The sequence below is a fragment of the Leuresthes tenuis genome, unplaced genomic scaffold (assembly GCF_036924035.1).
Source record: "Leuresthes tenuis unplaced genomic scaffold, fLeuTen1.0.hap1 SCAF_21, whole genome shotgun sequence".
NCBI classification, from domain to species: Eukaryota; Metazoa; Chordata; class Actinopteri; order Atheriniformes; family Atherinopsidae; genus Leuresthes; species Leuresthes tenuis.
In genome coordinates this window covers 14,243,693-14,270,997 of record NW_027325375.1, presented here as the reverse complement: position 1 = coordinate 14,270,997, position 27,305 = coordinate 14,243,693, and the positions used below count along the sequence as shown (strand labels likewise).

The 27,305-nt window shown below is 43.7% G+C and overlaps 2 non-coding genes across 2 annotated transcripts; both read left to right on the top strand.

The window, feature by feature from the left end:
- Positions 1–6,891: 6,891 nt before the first annotated feature.
- On the top strand, positions 6,892–7,005 carry LOC140280592 (U5 spliceosomal RNA). The gene has a single exon (XR_011909533.1). It is a non-coding gene; the product is annotated as a U5 spliceosomal RNA (small nuclear RNA).
- A 327-nt stretch (positions 7,006–7,332) lies between these two features.
- Positions 7,333–7,523, top strand: LOC140280800 (U2 spliceosomal RNA). The gene has a single exon (XR_011909719.1). It is a non-coding gene; the product is annotated as a U2 spliceosomal RNA (small nuclear RNA).
- The last annotated feature ends 19,782 nt before the right edge of the window (positions 7,524–27,305 follow it).

The following is a 27,305-nucleotide window of genomic DNA, read 5'->3' as shown; positions in this document are numbered from 1 at the left end:
TTGATCATACATTGTCAGGCATTCGCACCTTGTCTTACCCACTTTTTACAAACTTTAGTCGAACAGTCACACCTTTTTGCAGCCGAACACCACCTCTACCGCTTTTGATGATGTATGGTCCAGCATTCTTACCTTTTCTAACACATTCTTCAGCAATTATGGTCGGACATTCACACCTACTCAGAGCCGAACACCACCGCTCCCGCATTTGATGGTCTATAGTCGGGCATTCTACAGCGGAAAAGACTCATTCTTATGTTTGGTTAGATATTCAAACCTTTTCTTAACTGCTTTTTACAAACTTTGGTCGGACGTTCACAATATCTTGCAGCCGAACACCTCCGCTTCCGCTTTTGATGGTGTATATTCGGGCATACGAACCTTTTCTTACCCGCTTTTTACAAACCAAGGTCGGACTTTCACACCTTCTCTTAGCTGAACAACTCCGCTCCCTCTTTTGATTGTGTACAGTCGGGTAATTTAACCTTTTCTTACCCGCTTTTTACCATCTATGGTCGGACATTCACACCGTCTTACAGCGGAACACCTCCGCTCCCTCTTTTGATGATGTATGGTTAGGCATTCGCACCTTTTCTTACCCATTTTTCAGTAATTATGGGTAGACATTCACACCTTCTTGCAGCTGAACACCTCCTCTCCTGCTTATGATCATGTGCAGTTTGATATTCGAAAATTTTCTTTCATGTTTTCTAGCAATTATTGATGGACATTCAGACCGTCTTGAAGCTGAACACCGTCTTGAAGCTAAACACCTCCGCTCCCACTTTTGATGGTGTATAGTCGGGCTTTCGAGCCTTTTCTTCCCCGGTTTTTACAAATTATGGTTGGACATTCAGACCTTCTTGCAGCCGAAAACCTCCACTCCCTCTTTTGATCATACATTGTCGGGCATTCGCACCTTTTCTTACCCGCTTTTTACAAACCATGGTCGGACTTTCACACCTTCTTGTAGCCGAAAAACTCCGCTCCCGCTATTGATTGTGTACAGTCGGGTATTTTAACCTTTTCTTACCCGCTTTTTACCAACTATTGTTGGACATTCACACCGTCTTACAGCGGAACACCTCCGCTCCCTCTTTTGATGGTGTATGTTCGGGCACTCGAACCTTTTCTTACCCGCTTTTTACAAACTATGGTCAGACATTCAAACCTTCTTGTAGCCGAACACATCCACTCCTGCTTTTGATGATGGGTATTCAAACCTACTTGTTGCCCGCTTTTCATTAATTATGGGTGGACATACACACCTTGTCGCAGCCAAACACCTCCGCTCCCTGTTTTGATCATGTATGATTGGACATTCGCACCTTTTCTCACCCGCTTTTTACTATGGTCGGCCATTCACAGCTTCCTCTCCACCATACTTGTATGGTGGGATATTCACACCAACTTGCATCCGAAGACCTCCGCCCCCACTTTTGTTGATATTTAGTCGGTCATTCGCAGCTTACCCGCTTTTGGCAAACTATGGCCTTCTTGCAGCCAAACACCTCTGATCTCGTTTTTGATGATGTAAGGTTGGGCATTCAGACCTTGCTTCACCTGCTTTTCACCAAATATAGTTGAACAGTCACAGCTTCTTGCAGCCGAACACATCTGCTCCACCTTTTAGTGTTCTATGGGGTATTCACACCTTTTTTTTCACCGCATTTTATTGATTATGGTTGGAAATTCTCACCCACTCTTATCCGAAGACCTCTCCTCCTGCTTTTGTTAATATATAGTCGGGCATTCAAACCTTTTCTTACCCGCTTTTTACAAATTATGGTCGAACATTCACACCTACTTGCAGCCGAACACCTCCGCTCCCGCTTTTGATGGTGTATAGTCGGGCTTTCGAGCCTTTTCTTCCCCAGTTTTTACAAATTATGGTTGTACATTCAGACCTTGCAGCCGAAAACCTCCGCTCCCTCATTTGATCATACATTGTCAGGCATTCGCACCTTGTCTTACCCGCTTTTTATAAACTTTAGTCAGACATTCACACCTTGCAGCTGAACCACCTCCGCTCCCTGTTTTGATAATGTATGGTCTGGCAATACTACCTTTTCTTACCGGTTTGTGAGTAATTATGGCTGGACATTCACACCTACTTGCAGCCGAACACCACTTTTCCCGCTTTTGATGATGTATGGTCCGGCATTCTAGTCTTTTCTAACACATTTTTCAGCAATTATGGTTTGACATTCACACCTACTCACAGCCGAACACTTCCGCTCCCGCTTTTGATTATGTTTGGTTGGATATTCGAAACTTTTCTTCACTGCTTTTTACAAACTTTGGTCGGACATTCACACCTTCTTGCAGCCGAACACCTCCGCTTCCGCTTTTGATGGTATATATTCGGGCATTCGAACCTTTTCTTACCCACTTTTTACAAACCATGGTCGGACTTTCACACCTTCTTGTAGCCGAACAACTCCGCTCCCGCTATTGATTGTGTACAGTCGGGTATTTTAACCTTTTCTTACCCGCTTTATACCAACTATTGTTGGACATTCACACCGTCTTACAGCGGAACACCTCCGCTCTCTCTTTTGATGGTGTATGTTCGGGCATTCGAACCTTTTCTTACCCGCATTTTACGAACTATGGTCGGACATTCAAACCTTCTTTTAGCCGAACACATCCACTCCTGCTTTTGATGATGTATGGTTGAGCATTCGCACCTTTTCTTACCCATTTTTTACAAACTATGGTCGGACATTCACACCTTCTTGCAGCTGAACACCTCCTCTCCCGCTTATGATGATGTGTGGTTTGATATTCGAAAATTTTCTTTCATTTTTTCTAGCAATTATTGATGGACATTCAGACCTTCTTGCAGCTGAACACCTCCGCTCCCGCTTTTGATGATGTATAGTCGGGCTTTCGAGCCTTTTCTTCCCCGGTTTTTACAAAATTATTGTTGGACATTCAGACCTTCTTGCAGCCGAAAACCTCCGCTCCCTCTTTTGATCATACATTGTCGGGCATTCGCACCTTCTCTTACCCACTTTTTACAAACCAGGGTCGGACTTTCACACCTTTTAGTAGCCGAACAACTCCGCTCCCGCTATTGATTGTGTACAGTCGGGTATTTTCACCTTTTCTTACCCGCTTTTTACCAACTATTGTTGGACATTCACACCGTCTTACAGCGGAACACCTCCGCTCTCTCTTTTGATGGTGTATGTTCGGGCATTCGAACCTTTTCTTACCCGCATTTTACGAACTATGGTCGGACATTCAAACCTTCTTTTAGCCGAACACATCCACTCCTGCTTTTGATGATGTATGGTTGAGCATTCGCACCTTTTCTTACCCATTTTTTACAAACTATGGTCGGACATTCACACCTTCTTGCAGCTGAACACCTCCTCTCCCGCTTATGATGATGTGTGGTTTGATATTCGAAAATTTTCTTTCATTTTTTCTAGCAATTATTGATGGACATTCAGACCTTCTTGCAGCTGAACACCTCCGCCCCGCTTTTGATGATGTATAGTCGGGCTTTCGAGCCTTTTCTTCCCCGGTTTTTACAAAATTATTGTTGGACCTTCAGACCTTCTTGCAGACGAAAACCTCCGCTCCCTCTTTTGATCATACATTGTCGGGCATTCGCACCTTCTCTTACCCACTTTTTACAAACCAGGGTCGGACTTTCACACCTTTTAGTAGCCGAACAACTCCGCTCCCGCTATTGATTGTGTACAGTCGGGTATTTTCACCTTTTCTTACCCGCTTTTTACCAACTATTGTTGGACATTCACACCGTTTTACAGCGGAACACCTCCGCTCTCTCTTTTGATGGTGTATGTTCGGGCATTCGAACCTTTTCTTACCCGCATTTTACGAACTATGGTCGGACATTCAAACCTTCTTTTAGCCGAACACATCCACTCCTGCTTTTGATGATGTATGGTTGAGCATTCGCACCTTTTCTTACCCATTTTTTACAAACTATGGTCGGACATTCACACCTTCTTGCAGCTGAACACCTCCTCTCCCGCTTATGATGATGTGTGGTTTGATATTCGAAAATTTTCTTTCATTTTTTCTAGCAATTATTGATGGACATTCAGACCTTCTTGCAGCTGAACACCTCCGCTCCCGCTTTTGATGATGTATAGTCGGGCTTTCAAGCCTTTTCTTCCCCGGTTTTTACAAAATTATTGTTGGACATTCAGACCTTCTTGCAGCCGAAAACCTCCGCTCCCTCTTTTGATCATACATTGTCGGGCATTCGCACCTTCTCTTACCCGCTTTTTACAAACCAGGGTCGGACTTTCACACATTTTAGTAGCCGAACAACTCCGCTCCCGCTATTGATTGTGTACAGTCGGGTATTTTCACCTTTTCTTACCCGCTTTTTACCAACTATGGTCAGACATTCACACCTTCTTACAGCGGAACACCTCCGCTCCCTCCTTTGATGGTGTATGTTCGGGCATTCGAACCTTTTCTTACCCGCTTTTTACAAACTATGGTCAGACATTCAAACCTTCTTGTAGCCGAACACATCCACTCCTGCTTTTGATGATGGGTATTCAAACCTACTTGTTGCCTGCTTTTCATTAATTATGGGTGTACATACACACCTTGTCGTAGCCAAACACCTCCGCTCCCTGTTAGGATCATGTATGGTTGGGCATTCGTACCTTTTCTTACCCATTTTGCAGTAATTATGGGTGGACATTCACACCTTCTTGCATTTGAACACCTCCTCTCCCGCTTATGATCATGTGCGGTTTGATATTTGAAAATTCTCTTCCATGTTTTCTAGCAATTATTGATGGACATTCAGACCTTCTTGCAGCTGAACACCTCCGCTCCAGCTGTTGATGGTGTATAGTCGGGCTTTCGAGCCTTTTCTTCCCAGATTTTTACAAAATATGGATGGACATTCAGACCTTGTTTCAGCCGAAAACCTCCTCTCCCTCTTTTGATCATACATTGTCGGGCATTCACACCTTTTCTTACCCGCTTTTTACAAACCATGGTCGGACTTTCACACCTTTTAGTAGTGGAACAACTCTGCTCCCGCTATTGATTGTGTACAATCGGGTATTTTAACCTTTTCTTACCTGCTTTTTGCCAACTATGGTCGGACATTCACACCTTCTTACAGCGGAACACCTCCGCTCCCTCCTTTGATGGTGTATGTTCGGGCATTCAAACCTTTTCTTACCCGCTTTTTACAAACTATGATCAGACATTCACACCTTCTTGCAGCCGAACACTTCCGCTCTACCTTTTAGTGTTCTATGGGGTATTCACACCTTTTTTTTCACCGCATTTTATAGATTATGGTTGTAAATTCTCACCCACTCGTATCCGAAGACCTCTCCTCCTGCTTTGGTTAATATATAGTCGGGCATTCAAACCTTTTCTTACCCGCTTTTTACAAATTATGGTCGAACATTCACACCTACTTGCAGCCGAACACCTCCGCTCCCGCTTTTGATGGTGTATAGTCGGGCTTTTGAGCCTTTTCTTCCCCGGTTTTTACAAATTATGGTTGGACATTCAGACCTTGCAGCCGAAAACCTCCGCTCCCTCTTTTAATCATACATTGTCAGGCATTCGCACCTACTTGCAGCCGAATACTTCCGCTCCACCTTTTAGTGATGTATGGTTGGCATTTGCACCTTTTCTTACCCTTTCTTACCCTACTGATTGCTTAAGATGAAGTTGTTTTGTCTCAAACTACAACATTTTTTTAATTGTTGAAACTTGATTTGAAGTGGATAAATAAGGAGGACAAACAGTTTTAAGTCAGGCTGATAGAAGGAATTAATTTTATAGCAAAATCTGTATTTCGTCATATGTCGAGAGATGCTTATTGCTGAAGAAGTTCTTTCTCATTCTACAAAGTACAACATTGTTTATCGTTGAAACTTCTTATGTTGTCAGTTGCTATATATGAATAAGTGGGTAGCTACTGACAAGCATTAAGCATGTCACACAGCCCAAACATATAACATTTCAGGACACACCACACAGTTAACAACCACAGTGAAGTGTCAAAATCCAAACATGTAACATTCAACAGGACACTTACACAACACATTCAAATCAAACAGTCAGACAACATACAAGAACATATACCCCAGCCGGCATTGCTCCCTGCCTATTTTCCTACAGCTCACTATGTGTGCGCACACCTTTATTCACAAACTCTTCAACTTATACTCTTTTACCAAAGCTGCTACAGCTCGATTGGCCGAATACCCTTAGATCCTATTTCGGTGAATTTGACATCTGCCTTACATGTAACAGATTAGCGGTTTAGCAGTTTTAATTTAGTTTGAGTGAAGGAATTCATTTTATAGCAAAATCCGAAATCGTGAAGAACTCATGAAAGTAAGCTTATTCTCGGATTCCTGAAACTTTAGATTTGCTCTTTCTTTTACTGCAAAGTACAACGTTGTTTTTTTTTGTTTAGATCTTTCTAGACATGGTAAATATGAAGGACAAAGCAGTTTTAACATAGTTTGAGTGAAGGAATTCATTTTATAGATAAAATCCCAAGAGTCTGCTGAGAAAAGAGAGTGAATGCGAAGTAGACTTTAACACGGCTCTGGGAGCGAGCCGAGTGTGGGCTAACCGGGAGAATTGCTTGAAAGAAACGCGACACCGAATGAGCGGTCAGAACAAAGCCTCAATACGGTTTTCCCGTGGTGTTTTTGTTGCTGCCTTGTCTTTTGCACAGAGTAAAAGACAAGGCAGCCATCGAATAGGGCCCGATTGTTCCTACTTGGTCAGCCGAGGAGCGGGGGGGGGGGGGGGGGGGGGGGGAGGCAAGCGTCTCAACCAAGCAAAGCTCACCATGGGGAAGGTGGCTATGCCAACTAGCCTGATGCCCTGCTCCCGCAGTGACGGATAATCGTACTCTGGTTTCTCTTCATAACGTACAAGTCTTTCGCCTTTTACTAAAGACTTCTGTGGAGAGCAGCACTAATGAGTTGTTTCTATTTTTGGCAGGCTTTACCTTTGCGGGTGAAGCCCTTTCTGTCTGTGCAAAAGAAATCTTGTTACTGTGCAGAGTGACTTCTCTGAGTAGAGTCGCCTTACTTGTTGCGACTGTGCCGATGTTCGAAGCTGGAGTGCAAAGTTGTTGCTTGAATGGTGCTTGAATGGTGCTTGCTGGAGCGTGCGGGAGTGCAAAGTTATACCATTTAAAAGGGCTGAAGAGTGCTCAGTGCAGCAGGTGGGCGGAGGTGCAAAGTGACACTCTGGCCACCTATGGCCATAAAAAGAACAGGGGTGTTAGCGGACAAGTGCGCATTGTGCCAGGAAGGGCCCTCGGACGTGAACCAGTGGACAGTTGTCGCTTCTCGGCCTTTTGGCTAAGATCAAGTGTAGTATCTGTTCTTATCAGTTTAATATCTGATATGTCCTCTCTACGAGGACTACATATTAAATGGATTTTTAGCAATAGGAGTTGAAAAATTAGCTTGCTCCGTTCACTCCAAGCATTGACCCCGTACTGCAGTGCCGCTGGGAACGGTGCGCTCTTCTCTACTCTTGTGAAAAAGCAAACAGCGGTGCAGGATGCAAGTTTCAGGGAGCCCAAGATGAAACTTTCTTTTAGTCTGCTGAGAAAAGAGAGTGAATGCGAAGTAGACTTTAACACGGCTCTGGGAGCGAGCCGAGTGCGGGCTAACCGGGAGAATTGCTTGAAAGAAACGCCATACCAAATGAGCGGTCAGAACAAAGCCTCAATACGGTGTTCCCGTTGTGTTTTTGTTGCTGCCGCTGTTTGCTTTTTCACAAGAGCGCACCTGTTGAGGGGGGGCCTGGGGGGGCCTGGGTGATGGTGGGTCTCAGGCCCGGGCTGCTGCGACTGGTGTGACCGGGTGGTTTGTTTGTTTGTTTTTTGTTGTTGTTTGTTTGTTTTTTGTAGAGGTCCTCCGGAGTGGGGTTGGGTTGAGTGGGGTGGGGTGGGGCGGGATGGGTACCTTCTGGGGGTACAGTAGCTCCCAGAATATGGTCGCTGCAGGCCCCGAGCCTGGTGGACATCAGGCCCTCCTGTCCTGTGTTGGCTCCCTGGTAGCGGGGATGCCTATTGCAGCCAGTCCCTGGCTGCCCCCAGTGTATATCCCCATACCCCTCTCCCTTCTGGCTCCTGTACACAGCACACACTCACACATGAAGGGTTTTGGGGGCGTGTGTGTTCGGTGGGGTGTAGTGGACTCTGCAGTAGTTGCCCTCTGCAGTTCCCACCCCTGTTTTAATTACACCTTAGACATTACTACTTATCAAACACACTCACACACACACATTAGGTCTTGGGGGGTGGTTACACTGAGTGGCATCTGGTGGGCGGGGCTCTTTGGGTATGTAGGCTGCCCAGAGGGCCACGCTCCCAGTTCTACAAGTTTGGCTGCCCCTCAATTTTAATTGCTCACTATTAGAAAATATTGAAGAGCCAGAAGGGTGAGGGGAGGGGTCTTCTTCGCACACCCCTGCTTCCTGGTTGCTGCTCGGGGCGGGAGGGGCCAGGAGGATTAATTAATTGTTCTGCTGGTTTGGGGTCTGTGGTGGCTGGGGGGCTGCTGGCCCCCTGGTGTGCCCGCTGCACTACACCCCAGCGGAGTCGAGGGAGGGAGGACGTGTGGATGTATGGGACATGAAAGTGTGTGTGGTAATGATTGGGCCTGGATCTTGGACTTGCTGTCTCCTGGCCTGCCTGTGCTTCTCCCGATGGGGGGGGCGGCGTGGCCTCTCTCCGCTGCTCGCGACTTCACCCACCTGTGGGCACGTCTTGACTCCCAGGGCACTTGGCCAGGGGTGCTGGGGCAGGCACTGACCCACTGTGTGGCTGTCTGGGGCGCTTGGCCCTCCTGGGTATTGGGTGGGGCCTCTGCCGGGGGGTTTGGGGGCGCTCGGGCTCCTGGGGGATCCAGTGCAAGGCCCATGTCTGGGCGGCTGGGGCCTGGCGACGTCGGTGGGCTGTTGCCCCTGGCTCCCGGAAGGCCTCTGCCCTATGCTTATGGGGGCTCTTTCCGGGGGCTTCCTCTGCAGTCTTCTGGGTGGATGCGTGGTTGCCCCTGCGGTGGGCTTCCTGGGTTCTGTGCTCTGTGGGGGCTGCTGGTGGCCTGGGTCTTGTGGCCCTCTCTGCCTGCTTCTGATTGCTTGGGGGGGCTGTGGATTGTGGCCCTGTACGCTTATACACTCATAACTAAGCACGGTTATCATGTAGGTCCTGTGCCATGGGTGTTGCATGTTCTCACACACACACAACCACATTCATTAGTCCAGTAGCATGGTCGCTAAGCAGTTGATGTATTATCATGTCGTCTCAGGTCATCTATATCCACAGCTGTGTTGTATGCGATGTATGTTCTGTTTTTCTCTTCTTTCCTCTTCTTCTTCTTCTTCTTTCCTTGTCAACCGGTCCGGTTCAGTTCTATTACATGTCATATATTGTAAACAGAAATAAATATATTTATTATATATATAAAAATCATATTTACCATGTCTTGAAAGATTTAAACAAAAAAACCAACGTTGTACTTTGCAGTAAAAGAAATAGCAAATCTAAAGTTTCAGGAATCCGAGAATAAGCTTACTTTCATGAGTTCTTCACGATTTCGGATTTTGCTATAAAATTAATTCCTTCACTCAAACTAAATTAAAACTGCTAAACCGCTAATCTGTTACATGTAAGGCAGATGTCAAAATTTCCGACCATAATGTATAAAATGCGGTGAAAAAAAGGTGTGATAGAACACTAAAAGGTGGAGCGGAAGTGTTCGGCTGCAAGAAGGTGTGAATGTCCGACTATATTTGGTGAAAAGCAGGTGAAGCAAGGTCTGAATGCCAAACCTTACATCATCAAATGCGAGATCAGAGGTGTTTGGCTGCAAGAAGGCCATAGTTTGCCAAAAGCGGGTAAGGTGCGAATGTCAGACTAAATATCAAAAAAATTTGGGGCAGAGGTCTTCGGATGCAAGTGGGTGTGAATATCCAACCATACAAGTATGGTGGAGAGGAAGCTGTGAATAGCCGACCATAGTTTGGAAAAAGCGGGTAAGAAAATGTTTGAATACCCGAACATACACCATCAAAAGAGGGAGCGGAGGTTTTCGGATACAAGAAGGTTTGAATGTCCCACCATAGTTTGTAAAAAGCGGGTAAGAAAAGGTTCGAATGCCCGACTATACACCATCAAAAGCGGGAGCAGAGGTGTTCCGCTGTAAGACGGTGTGAATGTCCGACCATAGTTGGTAAAAAGCGGGTAAGAAAAGGTTAAAATACCCGACTGTACACAATCAATAGCAGGAGCGGAGTTGTTCGGCTACAAGAAGGTGTGAAAGTCCGACCATGGTTTGTAAAAACCGGGAAGAAAAGGCTCGAAAGCCCGACTATACACCATCAAAAAGAAGGTTTGAATGTCCATCAATAATTGCTTTAAAACAAGAAAATAAATTTTCGAATATCAAACCGTACATGATCATAAGCGGGAGAGGAGGTGTTCCGCTGTAAGACGGTGTGAATGTCCGACCATAGTTGGTAAAAAGCGGGTAAGAAAAGGTTAAAATACCCGACTGTACACAATCAATAGCGGGAGCGGAGTTGTTCGGCTACTAAAAGGTGTGAAAGTCCGACCCTGGTTTGTAAAAAGCGGGTAAGAAAAGGTTCGAATGCCCGAACATACACCATCAAAAGAGGGAGCGGAGGTGTTCCGCTGTAAGACGGTGTGAATGTCCGATCATAGTTGGTAAAAAGCGGGTAAGAAAAGCTTAAAATACCCGACTGTACACAATCAAAAGAGGGAGCGGAGTTGTTCAGCTAAGAGAAGGTGTGAAAGTCCGACCATGGTTTGTAAAAAGCGGGTAAAAAAAGGTGCGAATGCCCAACCATACATCATCAAAAGCAGGAGTGCATGTGTTCGGCTACAAGAAGGTGTGAACGTCCAACCAAAGTTTGTAAAAAGCAGTTAAGAAAAGGTTCGAATATCCAACCAAACATAATCAAAAGCAGGAGCAGAGCTGTTCGACTGGAAGTAGGTGTGAATGTCAGATCATAATTTGCAAAAAGCTGATGAGAAAGGGTGAGAATGCCCGACTATACACCATCAAATGCGGTAGCCTAGTTGTTCGGCTGTGAGTAGGTGTGAATCTCCAACCATAATTGCTGAAAAATGTGTTAGAAAAGGTAAAAATGCCGGTCCATACATCATCAAAATCGGGAGAGGTGGTGTTCAGCTGCAAGAAGGTCTAAATGTCCATCAATAATTGCTAGAAAACATGAAAGAAAATTTTCGAAAATCAAACCACACATGATCATAAGTGGGAGAGGAGGTGTTCAGCTGCAAGAAGGTGTGAATGTCCACCCATAATACCTGAAAAATGGGTAAAAAAAAGGTGCGAATTCCCAACCATACATCATCAAAAGCAGGAGTGCATGTGTTCGGCTACAAGAAGGTGTGAACGTCCAACCAAAGTTTGTAAAAAGCAGTTAAGAAAAGGTTCGAATATCCAACCAAACATAATCAAAAGCAGGAGCAGAGCTGTTCGACTGCAAGTAGGTGTGAATGTCAGATCATAATTTGCAAAAAAGTGATTAGAAAGGGTGAGAATGCCCAACTATACACCATCAAATGCGGGAGCGGAGTTGTTCGGCTGTGAGTAGGTGTGAATCTCCGACCATAATTGCTGAAAAATGTGTTAGAAAAGGTAAGAATGCCGGTCCATACATCATCAAAAGCGAGAGAGGTTGTGTTCGGCTGCAAGTAGGTGTGACTGTTCGACTAAAGTTTGTAAAAAGTGGGTAAGACAAGGTGCGAATGCCTGACAATGTATGATCAAAAGCGGGAGCGGAGGTGTTCAGCTGAAAGAAGGTCTACATGTCCATCAATAATTGCTAGAAAACATGAAAGAAACTTTTCGAAAATCAAACCGCACATGATCATAAGTGGGATAGGAGGTGTTCAGCTGCAAGGTGTGAATGTCCACCCATAATTCCTGAAAAATGGGCAAAAAAAAGGTGTGAATGCCCAACCATACATCATCAAAAGCAGGAGTGGAAGTGTTCGGCTACAAGAAGGTGTGAACGTCCAACGAAAATATGTAAAAAGCAGTTAAGAAAAGGTTCGAATATCCAACCAAACATAATCAAAAGCGGGAGCAGAGCTTTTCGACTGCAAGTAGGTGTGAATGTCAGATCATAATTTGCAAAAAGCTGATGAGAAAGGGTGAGAATGCCCGACTATACATCATCAAATGCGGGAGCGGAGTTGTTCGGCTGTCAGTAGGTGTGAATCTCCGACCATAATTGCTGAAAAATGTGTTAGAAAAGGTAAAAATGCCGGTCCATACATCATCAAAAGCGAGAGGGGTTGTGTTCGGCTGCAAGTAGGTGTGAATGTCCAGCCATAATTACTCACAAACGGGTAAGAAAAGATAGTATTGACAGACCATATATGATCAAAACAGGGAGCGGAGGTGGTTCAGCTGCAAGAAGGTTTGAATGTCTGACTAAAGTTCAAATATATTAAAGAAAGCGGGAGGAGAGGTCTTCGGATGAGAGTGGTTGAAAATTTCCGACCATAATGTATAAAATGCGGTGAAAAAAAGGTGTGATAGAACACTAAAAGGTGGAGCGGAAGTGTTCGGCTGCAAGAAGGTGTGAATGTCCGACTATATTTGGTGAAAAGCAGGTGAAGCAAGGTCTGAATGCCAAACCTTACATCATCAAATGCGAGATCAGAGGTGTTTGGCTGCAAGAAGGCCATAGTTTGCCAAAAGCGGGTAAGGTGCGAATGTCCGACTAAATATCAAAAAAATTTGGGGCAGTGGTCTTCGGATGCAAGTGGGTGTGAATATCCAACCATACAAGTATGGTGGAGAGGAAGCTGTGAATAGCCGACCATAGTTTGGAAAAAGCGGGTAAGAAAAGGTTTGAATACCCGAACATACACCATCAAAAGAGGGAGCGGAGGTGTTCCGCTGTACGAAGATGTGAATGTCCGACCATAGTTGGTAAAAAGCGGGTAAGAAAAGGTTAAAATACCCGACTGTACACAATCAATAGCGGGAGCGGATGTGTTCGGCTACAAGAAGGTGTGAAAGTCCAACCATGGTTTGTAAAAAGCGGGTAAGAAAAGGTGCGAATGTCCGACAATGTATGATCAAAAGAGAGAGCGGAGGTTTTCGGATACAAGAAGGTTTGAATGTCCCACCATAGTTTGTAAAAAGCGGGTAAGAAAAGGTTCGAATGCCCGACTATACACCATCAAAAGTGGGAGCAGAGGTGTTCCGCTGTAAGACGGTGTGAATTTCCGACCATAGTTGGTAAAAAGCAGGTAAGAAAAGGTTAAAATACCCGACTGTACACAATCAATAGCAGGAGCGGAGTTGTTCGGCTACAAGAAGGTGTGAAAGTCCGACCATGGTTTGTAAAAACCGGGAAGAAAAGGCTCGAAAGCCCGAATATACACCATCAAAAAGAAGGTTTGAATGTCCATCAATAATTGCTTTAAAACAAGAAAGTAAATTTTCGAATATCAAACCGTACATGATCATAAGCGGGAGAGGAGGTGTTCCGCTGTAAGACGGTGTGAATGTCCGACCATAGTTGGTAAAAAGCGGGTAAGAAAAGGTTAAAATACCCGACTGTACACAATCAATAGCGGGAGCGGAGTTGTTCGGCTACTAAAAGGTGTGAAAGTCCGACCCTGGTTTGTAAAAAGCGGGTAAGAAAAGGTTCGAATGCCCGAACATACACCATCAAAAGAGGGAGCGGAGGTGTTCCGCTGTAAGACGGTGTGAATGTCCGATCATAGTTGGTAAAAAGCGGGTAAGAAAAGGTTAAAATACCCGACTGTACACAATCAAAAGAGGGAGCGGAGTTGTTCAGCTAAGAGAAGGTGTGAAAGTCCGACCATGGTTTGTAAAAAGCGGGTAAAAAAAGGTTCGTATGCCCGAATATACACTATCAAAACCGGAAGTGTAGGTGTTCGGCTGCAAGAAGGTGTGAACGTCCGACCAAAGTTTGTAAAAAAGCAGTTAAGAAAAGGTTCGAATATCTAACCAAACATAATCAAAAGCGGGAGCAGAGCTGTTCGACTGCAATTAGGTGTGAATGTCAGAGAATAATTTGCAAAAAGCTGATGAGAAAGGGTGAGAAATCCCGACTATACACCATCAAATGCGGTAGCGGAGTTGTTCGGCTGTGAGTAGGTGTGATTCTCCAACCATAATTGCTGAAAAATGTGTTAGAAAAGGTAAGAATGCCGGTCCATACATCATCAAAAGCGGGAGAGGTGGTGTTCGGCTGCAAGTAGGTGTGAATGTCCATTAATAATTGCTTTAAAACATGAAAGAAAATTTTCGAATATCAAACCTTACATGATCATTAGCGGGAGAGGAGGTGTTCAGCTGCAAGAAGATGTGAATATCCACCTATAATTACTGAAAAATGGGTAGGAAAAGATTCGAATGTCCAACCATAAATCATCAAAAGCAGGAGTGGAGTTGTTCAGCTACAAGAAGGTATGAAAGTCCAACCATGGTTTGTAAAAAGCGGGTAAGAGAAGGTTCGAATACCCGAATATATACCATCAAAAGCGGGAGCAGAGCTGTTCGACTGCAAGTAGGTGTTAATGTCAGATCATAATTGCTGAAAAATGTGATAGAAAAGACTAGAATGCCGGACAATACATCATCAAAAGCGGGAGAGGTGGTTTTTCGGCTGCAAGTAGGTTTGAATGTCCAGCCATAATTACTCACAAACGGGGGAAGAAAAGGTAGTATTTCCAGACCACACATGATCAAAACAGGGAATGGAGGTGGTTCAGCTGCAAGGTGTGAATGTCTGACTAAAGTTTGTAAAAACCGTGTAAGACAAGGTGCGAATGCCAATGTATGATCAAAAGAGGGAGCGGAGGTTTTCGGCTGCAAGGTCTGAATGTCCAACCATAATTTGTAAAAATCGGGGAAGAAAAGGCTCGAAAGCCCGACTATACACCATCAAAAGCGGGAGCAGAGGTGTTCAGGTGCAAGAAGGTCTGAATGTCCGACCAATAATTACTGAAAAATGGGTAAGAAAAGGTGCGAATGCCAAATCATACATCATCAAAAGCAGGAGCGGATGTGTTCGGCTACAAGAAGGTTTGAATGTCCAACCATAGTAAGTAATAGGTGGGTAAGAAAAGGCTCGAATGCCCGACTATACACCATCAAAAGCGGAAGCGGAGGTGTTCGGCTGCAAGACGGTGTGAACGTCCGACCAAAGTTTGTAAAAAGCATTAAGAAAAGGTTCGAATATCCAACCAAACCTAATCAAAAGCGGGAGCAGAGCTGTTCGACTTCAAGTAGGTGTGAATATCAGATCATAATTTGCAAAAAGCTGATGAGAAAGGGTGAGAATGCCCGACTATTCACTATCAAATGTGGGAGCGGAGGTGTTCGTCTGTGAGTAGGTGTGAATGTCCGACCATAATTGCTGAAAAATGTGTTAGAAAAGGTAAGAAGGCCGGACCATATATCATCAAAAGCAGGAGAGGTTGTGTTCGGCTGCAAGAAGGTGTGAATGTCCAGCCATAATTACTCACAAACGGGTAAGAAAAGGTACTATTGCCAGACCATATATGATCAAAACAGGGAGCGGAGGTGGTTCAGCTGCAAGAAGGTTTGAATGTCCGACTAAAGTTTGTAAAAAGCGGGTAAGACAAGGTGTGAATGCCCGACAATGTATGATCAAAAGAGGAGCGGAGGTTTTTGGCTGCAAGAAGGTCTGAATGTCCACCCATAATAACTGAAAAATGGGTAAGAAAAGGTGCGAAAGCCCAACCGCACATGATCATAAGTGGATGAGAAGGTGTTCGACTGCAAGTAGGTGTGAATGTAATCAATGTCTAGATAGATTTCAACAAAAAACGTTGTACTTTGCAGTAAAAGAAAGTGCAAATCAAAAGTTTTAGGAATCCGAGAATAAGCTTATTTTCATGAGTTCTGCACGATTTCGGATTTTATGTATAAAATTAATTCATTCACTCAAACCAAGTTAAAACTGCTTTTTCCTTCATATTTATCAATGTCTAGATCGACTTCAACAAAGAACAACATTGTATTTTGCAGTAGAAGAAAGAGCAAAACTGAAGGATCAGGAATCCGAGAATAAGCTTCTTTTCATACGTTCTGCATGATTTGGGATTTTATGTATAAAATGAATTCCTTCACTCAAACTAAGTTAACACTGCTTTGTCCTTCATATGTACCCATTTCTACATATATTTCAAGCATAAACTTCCTCATACTACCCTGAATGAGAAAGAACCACACTTGTGATTAAGCCATACGCCCCTTTTGAGGAGTTCTGCATGATTTGGGATTTTATCTATAAAATGCATTACTTCACTCAAACTATGTTAAAACGGCTTTTACCTTCATATTTATCAATGTCTCGATAGATTTAAACAAAAAAAACAACGTTGTACTTTGCAGTAAAAGAAAGAGCCAATCAAAAGTTTTAGGAATCCGAGAATAAGCTTATTTTCATGAGTTCTGCACGATCTCGGATTTTATGTATAAAATGAATTAATTCACTCAAACCAAGTTAAAACTGCTTTTTCCTTCATATTTATCAATGTCTAGATCGACTTCAACAAAGAACAACATTGTATTTTGCAGTAGAAGAAAGAGCAACACTGAAGGATCAGGAATCCGAGAATAAGCTTATTTTCTTATGGGCAAGTGGGAACTGCTTTGTCCTTCATATTTATCAATGTGTAGATGGATTTCAACTTCTTCTACTGCAAAGTCCAATGTTTTTCTTTGTTGAAGTCGATCTAGACATTGATGAATATGGAAGGACAAAGCAGTTTTAACTTGGTTTGAGCAAAGCAATTCATTTTATAGCAAAATCCGAAATCGTGCAGAACTCATGAAATTAGGCTTATACTCGGATTCCTGAAACTTTAGATTTGCTCTTTCTTTTACTGCAAAGTACAACGTTGTTTTTTTGTTTAAATATTTCTAGACATGGTAAATATGAAGGAAAAATCAGTTTTAACATAGTTTGAGTGAAGTAATGCATTTTATAAGCAAAATCCCAAATCATGCAGAACTCACGAAATGCTTTTTCTCGCTTTTCACTGCTTTTTACAAACTTTGGTCGGACGTTCACACCTTCTTGCATCCGAACACCTCCGCTTCCGCTTTTGATGATGTATATTCGGGCATTTGAACCTTTTTTTACCCGCTTTTTACAAACCATTGTCGGACTTTCACACCTTCTTGCAGCCGAACACCACTTCTCCCGCTTTTGATCATACAATGTCGGGACATCGCTCCTTGTCTTACCAGCTTTTTACAAACTTTAGTCGAACATTCACACCTTCTTGCAGCTGAACACCTCCGCTCCCGCTTTTGATGATGTATAGTCGGGCTTTCGAGCCTTTTCTTACCCGGTTTTTACAAATTATGGTTGGACATTCAGACCTTGCAGCCGAACACCTCCGCTCTCTCTTTTGATCATACATTGTTGGGCATTCGCACCTTGTCTTACCCGCTTTTTACAAACTATAGTCAGACATTAACACCTTGCAGCAAACCTCCGCTCCCTGTTTTGATCATGTATGGTCTGGCAATACTACCTTTTCTTCCCCCGTTTGTGAGTAATTATGGCTGGACATTCACACCTACTTGCAGTCGAACAGCTCTGCTCCCGCTTTTGATTATGTTTGGTTGGATATTCGAACCTTTTCTTAACTGCTTTTTACAAACTTTGGTCGGACTTTCACACCTTCTTGTAGCCGAACAACTCCGCTCCCGCTATTGATTGTGTACAGTCGGGTATTTTAACCTTTTCTTACCCGCTTTTTACGAACTATGGTCGGACATTCACACCGTCTTACAGCGGAACACCTCCGCTCCCGCTTTTTATGGTGTATAGTCGGGCATTCGAACCTTTTCTTACCCGCTTTTTACAAACTATGGTAGGACATTCAAACCTTCGTGTATCCGAAAACCTCCGCTCTCTCTTTTGATCATACATTGTCGGACATTCGCACCTTTTCTTACCCGCTTTTTACAAACCATGGTCGGACTGTCACACCTTCTTGTAGCCTAACACATCCGCTCCCGCTATTGATTGTGTACAGTCGGGTATTTTAACCTTTTCTTACCCGCTTTTTACCAAGTATGGTCGGACATTCACACCTTCGTACAGCGGAACACCTCCGCTCCCTCTTTTGATGGTGTATGTTCGGGCATCCAAACCTTTTCTTACCCGCTTTTTCCAAACTATGGTCGGCTATTCACAGCTTCCTCTCCACCATACTTGTATGGTGGGATATTCACACCCACTTGCATCCGAAAACCTCCGCCCCAAATTTTGTTGATATTTAGTCGGACATTCGCACCTTACCCGCTTTTGGCAAACTATGGCCTTCTTGCAGCCTAACAACTCTGATCTTGCTTTTGATGATGTAAGGTTGGGCATTCAGACCTTGCTTCACCTGCTTTTCACCAAATATAGTCGGACATTCACACCTTCTTGCAGCCGAACACTTCCGCTCCACCTTTTAGTGTTCTATCACACCTTTTTTTTCACCGTATTTTATACATTATGGTTGGAAATTTTCAACCACTCTCATCCGAAGACCTCTCCTCCCGCTTTTGTTAATATATTTGAACTTTAGTTTGACATTCAAACCTTCTTGAAGCTGAACCACCTCCGCTCCCTGTTTTGATCATATATGGTCTGGCTACTACCTTTTCTTACCCGTTTGTGAGTAATTATGGCTGGACATTCACACCTACTTGCAGTCGAACACAACCTCTCTCGCTTTTGATGATGTATGGACCGGCATTTTTACCTTTTCTAACACATTTTTCAGAAATTATGGTCGGAGATTCACACCTACTCACAGCCGAACAACTCCGCTCCCGCATTTGATGATGTGTAGTCGGGCATTCTCACCCTTTCTCATCAGCTTTTTGCAAATTATGATCCGACATTCACACCTACTTGCAGTCGAACAGCTCTGCTCCCCCGCTTTTGATTATGTTTGGTTGGATATTCGAACCTTTTCTTAACTTCTTTTTACAAACTTTGGTCGGACGTTCACAATATCTTGCAGCCGAACACCTCCGCTCCCTCTTTTGATCATACATTGTCGGGCATTTCGCCCCCTTGTCTTACACGTTTTTTACAAACTTTAGTCAGACATTCACACCTTGCAGCTGAACCACCTCCATTCCCTGTTTTGATCATGTGTGGTCTGGAAATACTACCTTTTCTTCCCCCGTTTGTGAGTAATTATGGCTGGACATTCACACCTACTTGCAGCCGAAAAACCACCTCTCCCGCTTTTGATGATGTATTGTCCGGCATTCTAGTCTTTTCTATCACATTTTTCAGCAATTATGATCTGACTTTCACACCTTCTTGTAGCCGAACAACTCCGCTCCTGCTATTGATTGTGTACAGTCGGGTATTTTAACCTTTTCTTACCCGCTTTTTACCAACTATGGTCGGACATTCACACCGTCTTACAGCGGAACACCTCTGCTCCCGCTTTTGATGGTGTATAGTCGGGCATTCGAACCTTTTCTTACCCGCTTTTTACAAACTATGGTAGGACATTCAAACCTTCGTGTATCCGAAAACCTCCGCTCTCTCTTTTGATTATACATTGTCGGACATTCGCACCTTTTCTTACCCGCTTTTTACAAACCATGGTCGGACTGTCACACCTTCTTGTAGCCTAACACATCCGCTCCCGCTATTGATTGTGTACAGTCGGGTATTTTAACCTTTTCTTACCCGCTTTTTACCAAGTATGGTCGGACATTCACACCTTCGTACAGCGGAACACCTCCGCTCCCTCTTTTGATGGTGTATGTTCGGGCATCCAAACCTTTTCTTACCCGCTTTTTCCAAACTATGGTCGGCTATTCACAGCTTCCTCTCCACCATACTTGTATGGTGGGATATTCACACCCACTTGCATCCGAAAACCTCCGCCCCAAATTTTGTTGATATTTAGTCGGACATTCGCACCTTACCCGCTTTTGGCAAACTATGGCCTTCTTGCAGCCTAACAACTCTGATCTTGCTTTTGATGATGTAAGGTTGGGCATTCAGACCTTGCTTCACCTGCTTTTCACCAAATATAGTCGGACATTCACACCTTCTTGCAGCCGAACACTTCCGCTCCACCTTTTAGTGTTCTATCACACCTTTTCTTTCACCGCATTTTATACATTATGGTTGGAAATTTTCAACCACTTTCATCCGAAGACCTCTCCTCCCGCTTTTGTTAATATATTTGAACTTTAGTTTGACATTCAAACCTTCTTGCAGCTGAACCACCTCCGCTCCCTGTTTTGATCATATATGGTCTGGCAATACTACCTTTTCTTACCCGTTTGTGAGTAATTATGGCTGGACATTCACACCTACTTGCAGCCACAACCTATCTCGCTTTTGATGATGTATGGACCGGCATTTTTACCTTTTCTAACACATTTTTCAGCAATTATGGTCGGAGATTCACACCTACTCACAGCCGAACAACTCCGCTCCCGCATTTGATGATGTATAGTTGGGCATTCTCACCCTTTCTCATCAGCTTTTTGCAAATTATGATCTGACATTCACACCTACTTGCAGTCGAACAGCTCTGCTCCCGCTTTTGATTATGTTTGGTTGGATATTCGAACCTTTTCTTAACTTCTTTTTACATATTTTGGTTGGACGTTCACACCTTCTTGTAGCCGAACACTTCCACTCCTGCTTTTGATGATGTATGGTTGGGCATTCACACCTTTTTTTTGCCCATTTTTCAGGAATTATGGGTGGACATTCACACCTTGCAGCTGAACACCTCCTATCCCACTTATGATCATGTGCGGTTTGATTTTCGAAAAGTTTCTTTCATGTTTTCTAGCAATTATTGATGGACATGTAGACCTTCTTGCAGCTGAACACCTCCGCTCCCGCTTTTGATCATACATTGTCAGGCATTCGCACCTTGTCTTACCCACTTTTTACAAACTTTAGTCGAACAGTCACACCTTTTTGCAGCCGAACACCACCTCTCCCGCTTTTGATGATGTATGGTCCAGCATTCTTACCTTTTCTAACACATTCTTCAGCAATTATGGTCGGACATTCACACCTACTCAGAGCCGAACACCTCCGCTCCCGCATTTGATGGTGTATAGTCGGGCATTCTCACCCTTTCTCATCAGCTTTTTACAAATTATGATCTGACATTCACACCTGCTTTTGATAATGTATTGTTAGGAATTCGCACCTTTTTTTTTACCCATTCTTCATGAATTATTGGTGGACATTCACACCTTCTTGCAGCCGAACACCTCCTCTCCCGCTTATGATCATGTGCGGTTTGATATTCGAAAATTTACTTTCTTGTTTTAAAGCAATTATTGATGGACATTCAGACCGTCTTGCAGCTGAACACCTCCGCTCCCACTTTTGATGGTGTATACTCGGGCTTTCGAGCCTTTTCTTCCCGGTTTTTACAAACCATGGTCGGACTTTCACACCTTCTTGTAGCCGAACAACTCCGCTCCCGCTATTGATTGTGTACAGTCGGGTATTTTAACCTTTTCTTACCCGCTTTTTACCAACTATGGTCGGACATTCACACCGTCTTACAGCGGAACACCTCTGCTCCCGCTTTTGATGGTGTATAGTCGGGCATTCAAACCTTTTCTTACCCGCTTTTTACAAACTATGGTGGGACATTCAAACATTCTTGTATCCGAAAACCTCCGCTCTCTCTTTTGATCATACATTGTCAGACATTCGCACCTTTTCTTACCCGCTTTTTACAAACCATGGTCGGACTTTCACACCTTCTTGTAGCCGAACACATCCGCTCCCGCTATTGATTGTGTACAGTCGGGTATTTTAACCTTTTCTTACCCGCTTTTTACCAAGTATGGTCGGACATTCACACCTTCGTACAGCAGAACACCTCCGCTCCCTCTTTTGATGGTGTATGTTCGGGCATTCAAACCTTTTCTTACCCGCTTTTTCCAAACTATGGTCGGCTATTCACAGCTTCCTCTCCACCATACTTGTATGGTGGGATATTCACACCCACTTGCATCCGAAGACCTCCGCCCCAAATTTTGTTGATATTTAGTCGGACATTCGCACCTTACCCGCTTTTGGCAAACTATGGCCTTCTTGCAGCCAAACACCTCTGATCTCGCTTTTGATGATGTAAGGTTGGGCATTCAGACCTTGCTTCACCTGCTTTTCACCAAATATAGTCGGACATTCACACCTTCTTGCAGCCGAACACTTCCGCTCCACCTTTTAGTGTTCTATCACACCTTTTTTTTCACCGTATTTTATACATTATGGTTGGAAATTTTCAACCACTCTCATCCGAAGACCTCTCCTCCCGCTTTTGTTAATATATTTGAACTTTAGTTTGACATTCAAACCTTCTTGAAGCTGAACCACCTCCGCTCCCTGTTTTGATCATATATGGTCTGGCTACTACCTTTTCTTACCCGTTTGTGAGTAATTATGGCTGGACATTCACACCTACTTGCAGTCGAACACAACCTCTCTCGCTTTTGATGATGTATGGACCGGCATTTTTACCTTTTCTAACACATTTTTCAGAAATTATGGTCGGAGATTCGCACCTACTCACAGCCGAACAACTCCGCTCCCGCATTTGATGATGTATAGTCGGCCATTCTCACCCTTTCTCATCAGCTTTTTGCAAATTATGATCTGACATTCACACCTACTTGCAGTCGAACAGCTCTGCTCCCGCTTTTGATTATGTTTGGTTGGATATTCGAACCTTTTCTTAACTTCTTTTTACAAACTTTGGTCGGACGTTCACAATATCTTGCAGCCGAACACCTCCGCTCCCTCTTTTGATCATACATTGTCGGGCATTCGCCCCTTGTCTTACACGGTTTTTACAAACTTTAGTCAGACATTCACACCTTGCAGCTGAACCACCTCCATTCCCTGTTTTGATCATGTGTGGTCTGGAAATACTACCTTTTCTTCCCCCGTTTGTGAGTAATTATGGCTGGACATTCACACCTACTTGCAGCCGAAAAACCACCTCTCCCGCTTTTGATGATGTATTGTCCGGCATTCTAGTCTTTTCTATCACATTTTTCAGCAATTATGATCTGACATTCACACCTACTTGCAGTCGAACAGCTCTGCTCCCGCTTTTGATTATGTTCGGTTGGATATTCAAACCTTTTCTTAACTGCTTTTTACAAACTTTGGTCGGACGTTCACACCTTCTTGCAGCCGAACACCCCCGCTTCCGCTTTTGATGGTATATATTCGGGTATTCGAACCTTCTCTTACCCACTTTTTACAAACCATGGTTGGACTTTCATACCTTCTTGTAGCTGAACAACTCCACTCCTGCTTTAGATGATTTATGGTTGGACATTCGCATCTTTTCCTACCCATTTTTCAGTAATTATAGGTGGATATTCACATCTTCTTGCAGCTGAACACCTCCTCTCCCGCTAATGATCATGTAAGGTTTGATATTCGAAAATTTTCTTTCATGTTTTAAAGCAATTATTAATGGACATTCACACCTACTTGCAGCCGAACACAACCTCTCTCGCTTTTGATGATGTATGGACCGGCATTCTTACCTTTTCTAACACATTTTTCAGCAATTATGGTCGGAGATTCACACCTACTTGCAGCCAAACAACTCCGCTCCCGCATTTGATGGTGTATAGTCGGGCATTCTCACCCTTTCTCATCAGATTTTTGCAAATTATGATCTGACATTCACACCTACTTGCAGTCGAACAGCTCTGCTCCTGCTTTTGATTATGTTTGGTTGGATATTCGAACCTTTTCTTAACTGCTTTTTACAAACTTTGGTTGGACGTTCACACCTTCTTGTAGCCGAACACATGCACTCCTGCTTTTGATGATGTATGGTTGGGCATTCGCACCTTTTTTTTACCATTTTTTCAGGTATTATGGGTGGACATTCACACCTTCTTGCAGCTGAACACCTCCTCTCCCACTTATGATCATGTGTGGTTTGATTTTTGAAAATTTTCTTTCATGTTTTCTAGCAATTATTGATGGACATTTAGACCTTCTTGCAGCTGAACACCACCTCTCCCGATTTTGATTATGTATGGACCGGCATTTTTACCTTTTCTAACACATTTTTCAGCAATTATGGTTGGAGATTCACACCTACTCACAGCCGAACAACTAGGCTACCGCATTTGATGGTGTATAGTCGGGATTTCTCACCCTTTCTCATCAGCTTTTTGCAAATTATTCTCTGACATTCACACCTACTTGCAGTCGAACAGCTCTGCTCCCGCTTTTGATTATGTTTGGTTAGATATTCGAACCTTTTCTTAACTGCTTTTTTACAAACTTTGGTCGGACGTTCACACCTTCTTGCAGCCGAACACCTACACTTCCGGTTTTGATAGTGTATATTCGGGCATACGAACCTTTTCTTACCCGCTTTTTACAAACCATGGTCGGACATTCACACCTTCTCTTAGCTGAACAACTCCGCTCCCTCTTTTGATTGTGTACAGTCGGGTATTTTAACCTTTTCTTACCCGCTTTTTACCAACTATGATCGGACATTCACACCGTCTTACAGCGGAACACCTCCGCTCCCTCTTTTGATGGTGTATGTTCGGGCATTCGAACCTTTTCTTACCCGCTTTTTACAAACCAGGGTCGGACTTTCACACCTTTTAGTAGCCGAACAACTCCGCTCCCGCTATTGATTGTGTACAGTCGGGTATTTTAACCTTTTCTTACCCGCTTTTTACCAACTATGGTCGGACATTCACACCGTCTTACAGCGGAACACCTCCTCTCCCGCTTATGATCATGTACGGTTTGATATTCGAAAATTTACTTTCTTGTTTTAAAGCAATTATTGATGGACATTCAAACCTTCTTATTGATGGTGTATAGTCGGGCTTTCGAGCCTTTTCTTCCCGGTTTTTACAAACCATGGTCGGACTTTCACACCTTCTTGTAGCCGAACAACTCCGCTCCTGCTATTGATTGTGTACAGTCGGGTATTTTAACCTTTTCTTACCCGCTTTTTACCAACTATGGTCGGACATTCACACCGTCTTACAGCGGAACACCTCTGCTCCCGCTTTTGATGGTGTATAGTCGGGCATTCGAACCTTTTCTTACCCGCTTTTTACAAACTATGGTGGGACATTCAAACCTTCTTGTATCCGAAAACCTCCGCTCTCTCTTTTGATCATACATTGTCGGAAATTCGCACCTTTTCTTACCCGCTTTTTACAAACCATGGTCGGACTTTCACACCTTCTTGTAGCCGAACACATCCGCTCCCGCTATTCATTGTGTACAGTCGGGTATTTTAACCTTTTCTTACCCGCTTTTTACCAACTATGGTCGGACATTCACACCTTCGTACAGCGGAACACCTCCGCTCCCTCTTTTGATGGTGTATGTTCGGGTATTCAAACCTTTTCTTACCCGCTTTTTCCAAACTATGGTCGGCTATTCACAGCTTCCTCTCCACCATACTTGTATGGTTGGATATTCACACCCACTTGCATCCGAAGACCTCTGCCCCAAATTTTTTTGATATTTAGTCGAACATTCGCACCTTACCCGCTTTTGGCAAACTATGGCCTTCTTGCAGCCAAACACCTCTGATCTCGCATTTGATGATGTAAGGTTTGGCATTCAGACCTTGCTTCACCTGCTTTTCACCAAATATAGTCGGACATTCACACCTTCTTGCAGCCGAACACTTCCGCTCCACCTTTTAGTGTTCTATCACACCTTTTTTTCACCGCATTTTATACATTATGGTCGGAAATTTTCAACCACTCTCATCCGAAGACCTCTCCTCCTGCTTTCTTTAATATATTTGAACTTTAGTCGGACATTCAAACCTTCTTGCAGCTGAACCACCTCCGCTCCCTGTTTTGATCATATATGGTCTGGCAATACTACCTTTTCTTACCCGTTTGTGAGTAATTATGGCTGGACATTCACACCTACTTGCAGCCGAACACAACCCCTCTCGCTTTTGATGATGTATGGACCGGCATTTTTACCTTTTCTAACACATTTTTCAGCAATTATTGTCAGAGATTCACACCTACTCACAGCCGAACAACTCCGCTCCCGCATTTGATGATGTATAGTCGGGCATTCTCACCCTTTCTCATCAGCTTTTTGCAAATTATGATCTGACATTCACACCTACTTGCAGTCGAACAGCTCTGCTCCCGCTTTTGATTATGTTTGGTTGGATATTCGAACCTTTTCTTAACTTCTTTTTACATATTTTGCTTGGACGTTCACACCTTCTTGTAGCCGAACACTTCCACTCCTGCTTTTGATGATGTATGGTTGGGCATTCACACCTTTTTTTTGCCCATTTTTCAGGAATTATGGGTGGACATTCACACCTTGCAGCTGAACACCTCCTATCCCACTTATGATCATGTGCGGTTTGATTTTCGAAAAGTTTCTTTCATGTTTTCTAGCAATTATTGATGGACATGTAGACCTTCTTGCAGCTGAACACCTCCGCTCCCGCTTTTGATCATACATTGTCAGGCATTCGCACCTTGTCTTACCCACTTTTTACAAACTTTAGTCGAACAATCACACCTACTTGCAGCCGAACACAACCTCTCTCGCTTTTGATGATGTATGGACCGGCATTCTTACCTTTTCTAACACATTTTTCAGCAATTATGGTCGGAGATTCACACCTACTCACAGCCGAACAACTCCGCTCCCGCATTTGATGGTGTATAGTCGGGCATTCTCACCCTTTCTCATCAGCTTTTTGCAAATTATGATCTGACATTCACACCCACTTGCAGTCGAACAGCTCTGCTCCCGCTTTTGATTATGTATGATTGGATATTCGAACCTTTTCTTAACTGCTTTTTACAAGCTTTGGTTGGACGTTCACACCTACTTGTAGCCGAACACATGCACTCCTGCTTTTGATGATGTATGGTTGGGCATTCGCACCTTTTTTTTTACCCATTTTTCAGGTATTATGGGTGGACATTCACACCTTGCAGCTGAACACCTCCTATCCCACTTATGATCATGTGCGGTTTGATTTTCGAAAAGTTTCTTTCATGTTTTCTAGCAATTATTGATGGACATGTAGACCTTCTTGCAGCTGAACACCTCCGCTCCCGCTTTTGATCATACATTGTCGGGCATGCGCACCTTGTCTTACCCACTTTTTACAAACTTTAGTCGAACAGTCACACCTACTTGCAGCCGAACACAACCTCTCT